Here is a 13,214-nt window from a genome sequence, read left to right on the forward strand (position 1 = left end):
TTTTCGTGAAAAATCGTGGAAATCTGACATTAGTATTGAATGATATGCCAGTTACTCTGGATAATATGCGGATATTCTGATGAATCTTTTTATTGTATTTTTTAAAATAATGTTATGATGTACGTACAGGATGTCTTATTTTAAATGACGGATTGAGATTTTTCGAAAATCATTGAAGAAAAACGGAAAAACGTTTGAAATAAAAAATATACGTTTTGAAGGGAAACAAATAATGGTACAAATTAATTTTCGAAAAAAATCAATACATGATTTCTTCGATTATTCTGCATCTATAAAAATATTAAGATAAAATTGTCAAAAAAATAATAACTTTACTCTTGCACTTTACTCTTGCACATTTCAATATAAAATATAAAATATCTCATAAACTATTCAGTTTTTGCTATTATTATAGAATTTTTGTCTCTAAATGACTTCAGGAATCTGCAAGTGGTGCGTTAGGTCTGAGACACCCTGTATATATATATATATATATATATAGAGTGTCTCAGATGGGGACTATTTTCTATTTTATTATTAGATAGAGCGGGCTAAACTGACAATGAGTCGAAAAGTTCTCTACCATTTTGCAATTTTCGCAATAGTCAACGAGTTAACTATTAATTCTTAAAAATCACCGTATTAGACCAATCCACCGACAAATGCAAGTATGCGACAGGGATGTCATTTCATGTACGATTGCCGTCACGCTACAGCACGTGGAGGCTGGTACACACATCAACGTGAGTGCTCATCCGTGTACGCTTCGCGCTTCGGCCAGTTTCGAGCGGTAGAGAAGGAGTACCGACAACTGTTGTCTAGCGTCTTTCTCGCTACACCGTTGATTTGAAGCTGGCATCTCATGACGCGAATTGACCATGCGAGGCACGATGCCATTGTTGATTATTTTTACACATTTTTATACATCTATTTTATTAATTCTATTATAGTATTACGATATATATTATATTTTTTATTACGTAAATAAAAAATTAAAATTTATAAATATAAAAATCCATTCTTGGCCAATATACACGCTTTTTATTTGCAAAGTATCTTTTATATTGAAAGGAAATACTAATATTTTTTAACGTTTAAATATTGACTAAAGATTTAAGTGAAATATTTTATAATAATTAAATATTAGATTATGATTATATAAGAAGAAATTGCTGAATATAAAAAAATTAGAGAAATATTAATTATTCTTTTTAATAAAAATTTATCAAAGAAGCATTAAACAACAAATAACAATAATGAAAAGGAAAACGTGCTAACATAACTCACTTGAATTTATTTTTGGGATTACTTTTCATATCAGCCATGAGTTTTGCTATTATATTTATTAAATAAATTTAATAATATTGATTTATTTTTTATAATGTTTGTAAATATATATATATATATATATATATAAACATTAAAATAATATAATTATACGTACATATATATATTCACAATTATTATAAAGAATAAATCAATATTATATATATTATACACACACACACACACACACACACACACACACACACACACACACACACACACACACACACACACACACACACACACATGCATATATAAAATAAAATTACTTTAAATAATTAAACCTTTTTTATAATTTTTAACATTTTTATTCATATTTTTTATTTAAAATAATATTTCTTAACAATATTGATATTCTTGCCTCCTCGATCTCTGCCTCTTTCTCCCCGACCTTTATCTCCTTTCTGGCCTCTCCAATTATACTTTGTTAATCCTTCTCCATTGCAAAGTCCATCTTGCCCGGAGCGCCCATCACCTCTATAAGACACTAAAAATAAATAAATGTCAAACTATTAATATGTTTACATATATATGTATTATATATGACATATATATGAGTGTATTTATACACATATATATTTATTTCAATAAATAATATCATTATTTTGCTACCGCTGTGGTTGCTATTGCTGCTCCTGCTGCTGCTGCTGCTGCTATAGTTGCTGCTGCTGTTGTTGCAGTAGCTGTTGTTGCGGTTATTGTTCTGTACAGAAAGAACATTTTTGTTGACAAATCTAAAAGTTTGGCCAGATACAGATCAGGAAATAATATTATTGGACCAGCAATATTATTATGTAGGAATTAAACACGATAATGATGTTCAAAAATTTCTTATCTTCTACAAACAATCGATTTGAATCGCAAATAATGATTTTAAAGATCCAACAAAATTATTTTCAGATTAGTATCTGATTCAATTTTTATATCTGTCAATAAAAGCGTTTTTTCTTCACAACATTGGTACAAACCAATAAATTAATTTGTTTCCGCAGCTGTTGCAAGCTCATGCTGCTCCCTTAGCTGCTGCAACTGCAGCTCATGCTGTTTTTGCTGCTGTTGCAGCATATCAGCAAATTTTTTTTTATCTGTAAAATACATAAATTATATAATAATAACATTGTTATATAATATTATATAATATAATACTGGTACCATATCACTATATGATATTATATTGATATAATATCGTTATTATATTAATGTTAAAGATAATCAAATAATATTATATCTATTTTATGATAATTTTACCGATACATTTAAAACTTTGGCCAAATACAAATCTAAAAATTATTTTGTTAAACTATTACAATTGTTATGTAAAATGCTTCAACATGATAATAATATTGTAAAAATGTTTGATCTTCTAGAAACTAATTTGAATGTTATATGTACTAATTTTGAAAGTTCAACAAAATTATATGATCTATATTTAGCTAAATTTCATTTAAAGTATTCCTTCCGTATATTTACTACTGATATCAGATTGATAAAATTTTAATATACTTCATTATCGTGTGCATATTGGCATGTTAATATTATAGTAATGATTTTGTATTAATATTGTTTATATTCTTAAAATAGATATGAAATATTGGTAATAAATGTGTGTGTGTGTGTGTGTGTGTGTGTGTGTGTGTGTGTGTGTGTGTGTGTGTGTGTGTGTGGGTGGGTGAGTGGGTGGGTGGGTGGGTGGGTGGGTGGGTGGGTGGATGCGTGCGTGTGAATATGTATATTTGTGTTTTTACGAATAAGAGAACGTAACATTACACATAACGTTTTCTTTTGCATATAAATAATATTAATGTCAAATCGGAAAATTGTATATATATGAAGGTCTCGTAATTATATTAAATAATCGTACTATTGTAAGAAAAAAGAGATATGATATATTATATGTACATACGCACGCGCGCGCGCACGCACTCATGCACGCACCACACACGCATGCACGCACGCACGCACGCACGCACACACACACATCGTGTTTATTTCTGATATTTTATCTCTATTTAAAAAAAGACACATTTACAACATCAAACCACTATTATAATATATGCATACAATATTATATGTGTATATTTGCATACTTACGTACACACATAATGAAGCACATTAAATTATGCTAATATCAATGTGATTTATATTATTAATACTTCTTAAATAATAATAAATTGTGACTAACCTGTACAAGTGGCGTCGCCTGGTTCATATACCGTACTGAGATGCTCGCCGAATCGCCGAGTAACAAAGAAACAACGATCTTGATTTTCTATTGTTTATCTCACGATGCGCGACAACTTCACTTGTCTTTCGGTCACATCATGTATCATCTTTCGGTCTTATATCGTGTATCCCATACATCAGGAGTCGGCAAGTGGGCACTGCTCGCGGGCGCCCAATGCCCGCGGGCAACAATTGAGCGCGCTAGGGCTAGCATTAGGCCGCTAGGCGCAATAAAGGAAGAAGAGGGGATAGCAGGAACGTCTGTTCATTGAACGTGTTGTTCAAGGAGTCAAAAGATATTGTGTTGCAAATTCAGACCCAGAATTAGCATAAAATAATAACTATCTATATTTTAAATAAATATTTCTTACAACAATATATTAAATAAACAATTCTTATAACATTTAATTAATATTTGATTCATAGTTTTTCGATATTATATACGATATATCAAGTATTATCGTTTTGGCACAACTTAAACGAATTATTGCATTCAAACATAAATCTGTCGCGATTTATTTAATTTCATAATAGAAAATAATTGTTCATATGAATATGTAGAACCGAATATACTCATTATACATACTCATTATACTTATTATTATTAGTTTCATTATCCATTACAAACGTTAAATTACAAGATCGCAAATGTGTCTGACTGTTTTAGACAAGAGCAAAATTTGATTATACCGTTGCTTAGTTACTGTTAGGTACTGTTTTTCTTTTATTTTGAGCATTTAACATATTGATGTTTAGCAGATGTTTATTTTGAAATTGTTGGAAGTTTTCTTCGCGGAAAAAGAACTATTCTTCTGGATTTAAAAATATAATTTTAAAGCGCTAATTTCTGTTAAATGTGATATATGTATTCATAATTTTATGATTGTATTATAAGTTTATATTTTAATACATTGTTATTGTTTATATTAATATTTTATTTCTTTGTTACATTTAAATTTTCGTTAAACATATTTAAATGTAATAATTATATTACACAATTTTTAATAAAGTATATGTTAAAGCACAAATTTTGACAATTTACAATATTTAAAAATAGAGATAAACATTTAATTAAAATTTTTCTATAATGAATGTTTATTATTAGGACAATCAAAACATGCTAGGGCACATTTCTTTATTTGACTAATAAAAAAATTAACTAAATATAAGTTTAATTTATAAGAACTTATGCATTTTGAATCCTATATATTATAACATATTTTTGCATATTTCATCTTTAAACGGTTAGCTAAACTGTTATATATATATATATATATATATATATATATATATATATATATGCAACGCTATTTTTGTAAGTGTGAAATGCGAAACTTTATCCCAAGGTACAAAAAATATTAGACACGCTCCTGAGATGTATACAACAAGCGGGCACTCGCGGGCGCCCGTGCCCAATTTCAGCGTTTTGCCGACCTCTACCTTAAAGTACTGTGCTTTTTTTAGCAGTACTAGCATTATAATTTGTCCATCGACATAGGAGCATAAAATTGTCTATCGACTACTTTTCTTCAATCATCATGTTTAAACATGTTTCTTCTCTCGCTCCTAATCCTGATTTAAAAACGCACGTGGCATTAATGGAAGCCGACGATAATCTATTTCGATTTTTTGTTTTTAAATTACTTAAAGAGGAAAACATTCTTTCTGGATCGGCATTTGAATTTGGAAGTGATCAAACATTTGCATTCAGAACATTTGTTAAATTTGAATATCTAGTAATATTATTTGAATGTTTTGTATGTAAAATTTCCTTTCACATATCAAAATTTAATTTGGAAAGATTTTGCTTCTCTTCTATTGTAAAATCTAATGGCAATGCAATCCATTCTTTCTTTAAAGCATCTTCATCAATACTACCTATAGTTTTAGCTATAAAAGAAACAGCATTCAATGATGTTTCTTTATCAGTATTGAATAAGCTTACAAAAGGTCTAAAAACTTGTAATTTTAATAAAAATTAATTATTTATCGGTAATTTTTTACGAATTTTTTCTGCAGCAGTTAGATAAAACATCAAGCAATTTTTTCGAATAGTTATAACTGCGTCTTTGTATTCTTGCATCAGTAATTTGTAAAGATATTCTTCGCATTCTGTACCTAAATTAATTTTATAAAGAATTTTGTGATTTTCTGATAAAAAGAAAACTGTGTTTACAGAAAAAGGTTTTAAATATTTATCTTTTAAAAAATTTCGGCAAATTTGAAAAAGAAACTGTAAAGATTTTGGCTGCAATAAATGAATTCGTGTTTCTGATGCTTGGAAAAATGCATTGAATGCGTGAAAGAAATTTAAAACATATTTCAAAAAAAGAAAATAGGCTTTTGTTTCAACATTACCCATTATAGACAACAGATGTTCTCCACGTTGTGTTTTTTCACTTATAACCATTTTATTAGAAAAATATTTAATTGTTTCCCGATTTCAGAAGTCTTTCTACACATAAATAGTGAAAAAGCCAGCGTGTCTCACATAATTTTAACAATTTATGATTTATAGATTTTTTTTTGGAAACACTCAGAAAATTCATTATAAACGGACAATCGTTTGGGGCTATTGTTAATAAAATTAGAAGTTTTTCATAAAAATTCTTCGCAAAATTCTAGTATTTTATTACATGCAGCATGTGCTATTGTAATGCGGCGGAATGACAAGGGCATGTAAATGTTAATAAATGTAGACATACTTCTTCTAATTTTTTTTTGAATGATGTATATTTCCCTATCAGATGCATTGTCGCATGATAGGACTATAATATTTAAAAATAGTATTTTTATTTTCCACATTTTACATTTAAATACATGAAATTTTTCTGCGCTGGAATCTTTGGCATCAATATTAATTAATTTAACTAGTTGTGAACGAATATCTAATGTCTCTGGATCAATGTATCGTACCATAAAAGTCATCCATTTAGTATTACAAATATCAGACATTTCATCAATAAATATTGAAAATCTTGTGTTCTGAATGTTGTTAACGACATATTCCGTTTCAATTGGGCACAAAACATTTGTAATAATATTTTTACATTTTGTACGACTTATGCTCATGCTTCTTAATACATTAAAATCTTTTCCTATATGTCGAAAAAAATTAAGAATCTCTTTTGTTTGATGAGAAATATTTTTATCAGCAATTAATGCGGCATAATTTCTGCTAATTTTTTACGCTCATCAAACGACAAAAGTGATTCATTATCTTCCGTTTGCAAATTTTGATTTGATTTGTTTATCTCAATGAAACTTTTATATTTCTCTAAATATCCTTTAGATTCTGCGTGACGATATATTTATAAACCACCAGCAATAGTTTTATTGCAAATGGAACAAAAAGATAAACTTGCATTGTTAGGTACGTCTCGTAATTAACATTTAAATTTTTCGATGTTTAATCATTTCTGTTGAAAAACTGTTTGAGATTTTTTTTTATTTTTTATCATCATTAGATAATGATGATCCTTTTATAATATTTTTTTTATGATATACAGAATCTGCATGTTGAGATATTAATGAACTACATGACAAATTTTTATTGCATATGCTGCCAATGATATAGACTATTATTAGATGGTACTTTGCGTATCCATGACTTATAACTATTATCAATAAGCCAAGCCTTTATAAAATTTCGCTTACGTTTTTTGATTAATTCGTCACTCATTTCCATATCAATTATAAAAAGACAAAGAAATCGAAAAAAAAGATAAAAAGAGAAATAGAAATATAATATGAAAATTATATGTATGCGTGTATCACAGAAAGAGATCAGGACTCGTTTATTCGTTAAAATATTTTGCGATCCTAAATCGTCTCTCTCCTTATATGTATGTATATGTGTATAAATGTGTGAATGGAAAGCCACTATACCTTAATCTTGAATATTTTTTCAAATATTAAAAAGTCAAGATGATGATGTACGGCAGAGGTTGGCAAAACGTTGAAACGCTTGAGCACCTGCGGACCCGCGAGTGCCCGCTTGTTGTATATATCTCAGGAGCGTATCTAATATTTTTTGTATCTTGGGATAAAGTTTCACATTTCACACTTATAAAAATAGCGTTGCATATATATATATATGAACGATAGTACAGTCTTAAATTACTAATATTCGAATGTTTGTAATATCATAAAATTTATATTCATTGTGTGTTACATTTAATTTCCGAATTTTATTTCGAATTTTTTATTCTTAAAATTTAATATTTATTCCTGTTTCTAATATTTGCTTCATTGTGCGCAAGCTTTAAACTAAATTTAATGAAGATTGTATAACATAGTTGTAAAATACTTTTTTATAATAATAAAATTAGTTGATATAAAGATATTTCAAGAATGTAAAATAAAGACTTGAAAAATTAAAAGTAAATAAAGTTTGAATAAAAATTTGAAAACTTGAAAAATAAAAATTAAAAAAGGCAAAAACCGTATATAATAAAAAAGCTAAAAATTAAAAAATTAGAAACTTAAAAAATAAGAAAAGTATAAAATAAAAATTAAAACTAAAAACTAAATTACAAAAACAATAAAATAAGAAAAAAGATGAGTTTAAAAAGTTTAAAATAATAAAGTTTGTAAAGCTTAAAAAATCACAAATAATAAAAAGAAATAGAAATTTGAAAATTGTTTGCTTAAAAAATAAGGGTTAAATATAAAAAATTAAATAGTAATAAAAGTGTTATTTATATTAAATAATAAAAAGATAGTCTTAAGAAAGTTTAAATAATAAAGATAAAATAAGGTTTAGTAAAATTTAATAAATGTACAAAAATTTAAGAGCTTAGAAAATTATCAAATAGTTATAACTATTAAATATTATTAAAATTAACAAATACTTAATAAATCTAAATTAATTGCACATTTTAAAAGAACAGACGTCACGCCAAGTTCATATTTTTCATGTGTGCTAACACTGTCATAAATTCATGCTAAATGTGACTAATAATATATAATATATAAATATGAACTATATAATATGTGCATGCGTGCGTACGTGCCTGCGTGCAACGTGTCTCCTGACTGCTTTTTAAAAATATAGAATTAATTTATATTCATTAATTATTTGTTAATAATATTTAATAGTTACAAACTATTTGATAATTTTTTAAGCTCTTAAATTTTTGTAATATATCTATTAAATTTTACTAAACTTTATTCTGTCTATCTTTATTATTTAAACTATCTTTAGATTGTCTTTTTATTACTTAATGTAAATAAGACTTTTATTATCATTTAATTTAATGTTTAACTCTTACTTTTTTAAGCTAATAATTTTTAAATTTCCATTTTTTTATTATTTGTAATTTTTTAAGCTTTATACTACATCATTCCGGTCAGTTTTCCCGATTTCTTTCTTCTACCTGCCAACAAAATTTAACAAGCTTTTCTATTGCAGCAAAGAGAAATACATGAAAACTTAAAAATTTCTTGCAAAACGGTTTTTTGAAACTCCAAGTTATAAATAGTCAATATGCTTCCCTTATTATTAGAAAAAAAAATTACAAGTAATACGATATTCTGGTGTCGTTGAACTCAGACTATAGAACATTAGACTCGACGACAATTATGATCTATAACAATAAAATCATTTAATTTTAATTAAAATTAGAAAATTAATTAAAATTTTAATTAAAATTCGTTACAAACAATTAATTATTGTTTTGAATAAAAAAAGAAATGGTTTCAAGAATATTTTATAACGATATTAAGAAATTTTTTCAATTTTTTTTATTTTTTAATATATACCACTTAATATTTTTTTTTTAATTTTAAAACTTATATAAGAAAATTAAAGATTATTTTAATATGAATTCATTCGTATAAGAAAACTATTTTTCGAAATACTATTTTTAAAAAATATAATAATAATAATAAATGACTTTATACGCATACTGTGTGTCTATATTAGTATTTATCTATCTAGCACTCCATTTTTCACGTTGCATATTCTGCTTGCTTTTCTGCTTGATTTTCTCGTGAAAGGAGAATAGAGACATTTCGAGATTGTATAATCACGAAAATTTTCATCGCGTACACTTAGAACATAACATTTGAATATGTAACAAGTTCATGCAATTAAAATATAAAAGTAATACATAAATAATTCAAAATACATGCGCAAAATAATGTACAAGCAACAAACTTATGTATTTCTAATGAGACACAAGTAATTGAATTATGTAGATGGAATATATATTGCACTTATAATTACATTTATTATTTACATTTACTGTTTTATGTACAAAAAAATTAATATCTTAGAAAATCGTAAGACATTGTGGATATTTTTTTTTCTTAACATTGCTTTAGTTTAAAGTAAGCAAGAGAAAACCATATCAGCATGTTTCGTATTCTGTTGAAAACTTTGTTTACATTTTTGCCTTTCTCTTATAATTTGGTCAGTTATTCATCAGAAGCCAACAAATGAACTCCTGTTACAATATGCCGCGTACGTATTCTAACGTTGAATATGCTGATATAGTTTTCGTATATAGTTTTTACGATGATATTGTTACGGATTTTCAAACAGAAGAATGCCGGATCGGCGAGTCATGTTGACTTTCATTAAGCTGCGAGAAATCAGCTCATTATCAATTCATTAGCGCTCATTGAGAGAAAATTTGCAAGTAGAAAATCGTGTCCCGCGGTATTTTAATAACAATCCTGAGACCAGCGTCCGGAGAGCATTAGAAGTTGCATTACAAGTACGGCGGCAGACAATCTGGCAAACTTTAAAAGATGATAACTGCCATCCGTACCATATTTAAAAAATGCAGAATTTATTACCCCTAGATTATTTCAAGAGAGTTGAATTTTAGCAATTGATTTTTTGAGCAATTTGATAATGATAATTCATTTCCATCAAAAATAATGTGGATGGATGAAGCTACATTTACAAGAAAGAAATTATTAATAAAAAAATTATCATGTATGGGCTCATGAAAATCCAGGACTGTAAGAGAAAAAAGGTTCCAGCATGAATTTGCTATTAATGTTTGGCTCGAAATATGGAACAATTTTCTAGTGGGACCATTTTTTTTACCTGACAGATTAAATACAGTCAGCTATACAAATTTCTTCTTCTATGTCCCAATAAGAAGGGAGGGTGTGCGTCACGACGGGGCCCGACCACGAACCAGTCGTGAAAACTCATAATTATTTTTGCGAAAAAATACCACCTCAGCCAGGAACCTGGATCTCCTGCTTACCAGGCAGGCATCTTATCCCTTCGACCGAGACATGTGATGATACTTATCGCAAATAACGTGTTTAGAATAACGCGTCAACAATACAATGATACACATATATATGTATATTACAATATACATATATACATGTATTCTCTCAAATCTCCACGACTGGTACTCCAGAGAGATGATGGTCCTATTCTCTCGATGGATGCAGGTCGTACTGCAGCGGCGACACCCTCCAACGCCATTGACAAATATACAAATAATCTTCCTGGAGCACGACAGGAGAGATTGCATCAAGCATGGCTCGAGCCCCCGAAGGAGATTTCTTTAATTATTTAGAAGACATCCACCTGCAACGAATTGAAATATGGTTCCAGTTCGATGGATGTTCAGCTCATTATAGCAGAACTATTCGAGCTTGGTTACACAGACATTATCCACGACGATGGATTGGACGTGAAGGAATGATATCTTAGCTACCCTGATCATCTTATTTAACATCATTGGATTTCTTTGTGTGGGGAGCCCTAAAGGAAATTTATTTGTTGCCAGTCAATTCAAGAGAACAATTGAGAGACCGAATTGTGGTTGCAGTGCACCAAATATCACCAGATCAGTGTTCGGCTGCAACATGAGTTGTCTATGCTGGATGCAATGTTTACATTGTTGCAAAAGGTCAACAATTTCAACAATATTTACATTAGGTAGTAAAAAATAAAAATGTGAATAAATAAGAATGTAAAAATGTAAATAAATAAGTGAATGAATGAAACTACGTTTTGTCTTTTTTGCGATTTTTTGCTAAACGAAGCAAAAACGAGAATATCTCTAAAAGATCGGCTCTAAAAGTTTTTTCTTAATTTGTCGGTCCTCTACACGCTCTCGAAGTTTTGACATTTAAATTCGGGACACCCTATATATTGGTATATCTTTTTGAATTTTTGTGAGAAATCTATTTCACGATCAGTAAACAATAATTAGTAAAGAACAAGAATGATCCTATATAATATATAATATATAAACATTTGTATGATGTGTCTATTATATGTTTTTTTCATAAAAGTAATACGAAGTATTAAAAGATATTTTTACGCATACAACGCATAATATGATAAATAAAAACTTTATGTAATAATTAATTTTTGAAAACTAAAAATAAAATTGTTCAAAGAAACATAAGTGTTAACAAATTTTCAAAATATTCGTATACAACCTTACAAACGCGTAACGATACATTGATATATTTTAATGTATTAAACTAACACGTACAGAGCGACAATATTTTATACTATTACTAATAATGTAGGCCTACATTATACACTAACATAAGATTATTCTTGTTTTTTTATTAAATTGAGTTTCTCATAAAGATTTAAAAGATAAAATATATATATATTTATTAGTTTGAAAATAAAGTAAAACATTTATCTTTTATTTTTCTTTAAATATAATTATTAATTCTATTTTCTTACAATTTTATTTCTCTTGTTGCCTTTAAATTAATACAATATTAAAGAAAAACAATGTTCTATGATTTCGTAAAGTATTGATTTTATTTGTACATAAAAATAATAAATATAATTAATATAAGGGTAACATGTATTCCATTATATTTCTATCTACATAATTCAGTTAGTGCTATATTAGAAATATATAATTTTGTCGCTTGTTTATTATTTCACGCTATATTTACATTTTGGATCATTCATGGATCATTTACTCTTTTCATATTTTGACATTATGAACTTGTTATATATTCAAGCTCGTTACATAAATGTTTTGAGCATACATGTTAAAACTTTTCGTAAATATATGTTCTCAAAATGTATTTGTCTCCATTATTATGTCTTTTTACTCAAAAAGATGCAAGCAGAACATGCAGCGTGAAGAACAGAGTGTATAAACAGATACAGATAATATGCGTATAGAAATATTTATTTCCAAAAAATGATATTTTGGAAAATAATTTTCTCATGATTGAATTCATATTAAAATAACCTTTAATTTCGTTATTAAAAAATTTCAAAATTAAAAAGAAGTGTAATAAAGGTATATAAGAAAATTAAAAAGAGGTTGAAAAAACAATTTTTTATATTGTATAAAATATTCTTGAAACCATTCAACTTTTATTTGAAACATTTTTTTTTATCTTTTATAATTTTGATGATATTCACAAAAAAAATAATCAATTTTTTCAAAAACATGTTTCAAAGAAATGTTTCATCCCCTAAAAGTGCATATAAGCACAGTTAAAAAATACATATTTTATTTTGATCTGGAATATAACATATTAAAAGCTCATCAAAATTGGAAAGAAACAATTCGATCTATTTCCTTGTTATTGCGCAAATTTTCTGCGAGCTAATTAATCAATTTTAAATGTTGTCTATTCTCAAAAGCTATTATAATCTTAAATTTTTGTATAAAGATTTTTGTATAAAGATTTGTATAAAG

At 27.4% G+C, this 13,214-nt stretch overlaps 1 protein-coding gene across 17 annotated transcripts in view; it reads right to left on the reverse strand.

The window, feature by feature from the left end:
• LOC105427286 (adenylate kinase isoenzyme 5) overlaps positions 1-13,214 on the reverse strand; it is a 308,338-nt gene that overhangs the window by 283,549 nt on the left and 11,575 nt on the right. The gene's annotated exons all lie outside the window — the stretch shown is intronic.

This window comes from Pogonomyrmex barbatus, unplaced genomic scaffold, assembly GCF_055798465.1.
Source record: "Pogonomyrmex barbatus isolate J1 unplaced genomic scaffold, ASM5579846v1 scaffold4, whole genome shotgun sequence".
NCBI classification, from domain to species: Eukaryota; Metazoa; Arthropoda; class Insecta; order Hymenoptera; family Formicidae; genus Pogonomyrmex; species Pogonomyrmex barbatus.